The 3645-nt window shown below is 43.9% G+C and overlaps 1 long non-coding RNA gene across 1 annotated transcript; it reads left to right on the forward strand.

The window, feature by feature from the left end:
• The first annotated feature begins 447 nt into the window (after positions 1-447).
• On the forward strand, positions 448-3318 carry LOC125757572 (uncharacterized). Its single transcript, XR_007415320.1, has 4 exons — positions 448-518; positions 585-656; positions 2699-2763; positions 3152-3318. It is a non-coding gene; the product is annotated as an uncharacterized LOC125757572 (long non-coding RNA).
• Positions 3319-3645: the final 327 nt, after the last annotated feature.

The following is a 3645-nucleotide window of genomic DNA, read 5'->3' on the forward strand; positions in this document are numbered from 1 at the left end:
GTGAGCGCTCGTCACCCTCCAGCTTTCCCGACGACTCGCCGAGGGAGCTTCTGACGAATTTCACTGGCAAATGGCTGTATAAGCCTGAGACGGCCGCTCGAACAATGAAATGGCCGTCACATGAGGTACGGAAGGTTCACAAACCAAAACTAAATTCGAAACTCGCGCCGAACCGGACTATTTCGCGGAGCAGTACATGTGCAGTAGCTCCGCCCCCGTAGCCTTCCCTTCATTGCCAAGAAAAGTTGTCCTTGGGGGCGCTTTAGTTGTTTGACGGGTGCGCGCGGTTTTTGTGTGTGCCATGCTGTGTTCTACAATGCTTCGTTACCACGTTTATCGATTATGCACGTTGGTCACGTGATTCAATATCAAGTGTACCTTCCAAGACGATCTAGGTCCTAGTCTCGTGACTGACGGCGAGTGCGGACGTACAGCAGCCTTTTGACAAGACTGTCGCCGAGTGTACGGTACACAATGGACTGTAAAACTGAAGAGTGCGCAGTGGATGCCTGATTTTGGTAAGTTCTAGAATATTTCTGAATTACACAGCTAGGTTACTTCATTACATGACGTCTTTTACGCAGGAACCGAGTGTGATCGTCTGGGCGGTGTGTTCACTCTGCGGGGATGATGGCCAGAGGAAGGATGATAGACAGGTATGTTTTACGCTATGCTCAATGCTTTCTGTGCACTTTATACGGTTGTATGAAGCATTCACCATGTGTGTTCACTACCTACAACTGCGACGGGTGGATGAAGGCGCGTTGCTTTGCGCGATACTCCGCTTCTGTAACGCAAGCGTTTCGTGTAATGGCGCTCTTCTTCCTTGGCTGTTCGATTATTCCAAGAATGCCTGTCGCTCGGCCCGCCCGCTTCCCGCTTGCTGGAGTGCGAGGGTAGAGGGGGCATACAAAAGCGCCGCTGCCGCTTCTCTCCGGGAGCTGGATGACCTTGGGGACGCCTGCGCGATGTGTGTCGCAGGGAGGGTCACACTCGCGTTGTCCTTTTGGGCACAGGGGACCGGAGTGGGGGAGGTGAGGAAGGAGGGGAGGACTGCAGTGCTTGAGAGCATGGCCAGCATGGCCCTTTCTCGTAGACGGGACGCGGCCGCGACCGAGGAGAGAAAGTGGCCCGTTCTTGGATTCCGCCGCTCAGAAGCGATCGTAAACCGAAATAAGAATCATTTGCAAGATTTTTTGTAGCCCAGTTGTGATTCCGTAAGTAAACTTCTTAGCGTCGTCGAAAGTTATTGAAATCGACTACAGCTGTATACTGCACGAGATCATCGCCTGAAGCTACTTGTACGATGGCTTATCACTTCGGAAATAAAGCTGCTTTAAACATAACGTTCATCGCCTAGCATTCTCATGATGCAGGTACAAATGAAGTAACTCTTCAGGAAACTCAGTAATAATTGGCATGTAGTACGCGGGGAGGAAGATATCAAAACACGCTGCGGCTGCACATGCGCGCGCGGTGCTCTGCAGTGGCGTGTGTTTGTGGCTTTCTCCGCGACTACTGCACCGCGCTTGTTTTTGTTAGAAGTTAGTTGCACTATGGTTAGGATTTTAATCTGACTGTGCAAGGTCGTTGCTACGAGAAACGAACTTGCGTTGGGTGAACCCACTTGAAGATAATACAAGTCAGTGAATTACGTTATATTCTGGTACTAACACCATGAGTACATTAATTTGAAGTAGCACAAGATGTTTATAATTATCAATTCTAGACAAATATGCCAGTTAGTTGCGTTTGGCAAGGTGCCTTTTGTTGCAATATTTGTGTTTGAGAAAAATGATGTGAAATATTTTCCCGTCGTTATATTGTTTCCTGAAGCATACTGGTTTATATTAACAGAAGTTGTTGTAATGGTTAAGCAGCACTGTTCCAAGAGCTTTTTATCCACTGTGCTGAGGTGGCAACAGCACACCTCAATTATGTGCTTATCTAAAGTTCATGTTTCTTTTGTGAGCTTTTCTTAAGGGAGCATGAAACTGAAAAAGCGCTCTTATTTGCAGGTTGTGCGACTAAGACGTAGCATTCATTGTGAGAATGCTACTTTAATTTTATGAAGTAATTATTAGGGGAAACAAATCTAAATTCTCATATGTAACTATGTGTGCAGAAGTTTACAGAAGGCTGACAAAAGTGGTTAACGGTTTTTTTTATGGCTTGCAGCACTACAAATTCAAACCGATATTCCAGGCATTGATTGGCTTTAACACGACTAGAATTACTTTCCTAAACGGCTCAAATTCATCATATAATGCAATATGTAAAGCTCGGCATTATGGAGTGTGCACATGGGCCACACATACTCTTATTTTATCAATTTATGCATTTTATATTGTGTAGCAGAGCTGATGTAATTTTCGTCATTTAAATGACCTATATGGTAATCTGCGTTCTCCAACCACATAGTGTTTACTAAGTACATAACTTTCTTAAAGTTCGGCTTGCAATGGCACCATTACAGTTGTCTGCCATGAGCCGTTGCTCAGGTTATACCTGTTGTTATAGCGCAATCTGAGTCCACCATTCAAGGCCCTTGCTGGTATATAAACATAGACTTGCCTGAATACATTGTATGTATTGTGCATGAGCTGTAAGGTCTGTGTGGTGCGCCAACTCATGAATATTTTCTGGTATCCTTTACATATGTACCCGGTGATCTCACCTGTTCGTGGAACTGAAGCAGACGACAGCTTGCAGAAGAAGATGGGAGCGTTCTACCTGTGAGCCTGGTCGAGTTTATATTTTATGGTAGGCATTTGTTTCAATCTTTACAAAAAGCTTGGACATGTTGCGCCTGCTCATGAACCTATTGCACCTTTTTTGAGGGAATTCTAAGATCAAAGAAACAAGACCCTAGACGTAACTCCATTAATGTATACTTGATAATTATCAAGTATATCAATTATTGGACTTGACCTTCTGTGTTGTTTTCCTGTTTTCTAACAGGATTTGCTAAAAGTTTCGATTGGAAATGCGATATAAGATGCAATTTTGACTAACTCTAACTTCACAAAAGTGTTTTTGTCAACTACCTGCACGGGGCCTTGGCAGTACATCTAAGTGTTCTAAGGTGCACGATGTGTTGGATAAAGTTTTCTTTGCAACTCTTATATATTTACTGCGATCTTTCGTGCAGGATACACATGCATGGATACACATACATGGATTCCCTACAAGGACCCTGCGCATCAAAAGCAATCTGTCATCAATGTTAAGTAGACAGATTAAACGAAACGAAGATATGACAGGTGTACACCATATTTTTCTTTCATTTAACCTCTGCATGTTTCCCAGTCAATAAATGTTTTTATCCATTTTCTTTTGTTGAGAAATGTCTTTGTACAGCACAAGTGTTGTAGAAGGTGCATACATGCACTTTTGTATGATGCTTGGCTGCATGTGTATCAACCAGCAAACACATTGTCAGGCACAACTAATATGTGATTCCGTACTATCATCCGGACATATCATAAATCTTATCATGCACTGTAATAGTTCTGTTTCAGGAATGTTATGAATGTCATTGGCCACGAAGCACAAGCTTGGCCGAGGGTCATCGCAAACAGGATGTTTCATACTCACAAGAAAGTCACTCATAAAGACACATTAGAATGACGGTGGCCAATATGT

This window comes from Rhipicephalus sanguineus, chromosome 3 (genome assembly GCF_013339695.2).
Source record: "Rhipicephalus sanguineus isolate Rsan-2018 chromosome 3, BIME_Rsan_1.4, whole genome shotgun sequence".
Taxonomy (NCBI): domain Eukaryota; kingdom Metazoa; phylum Arthropoda; class Arachnida; order Ixodida; family Ixodidae; genus Rhipicephalus; species Rhipicephalus sanguineus.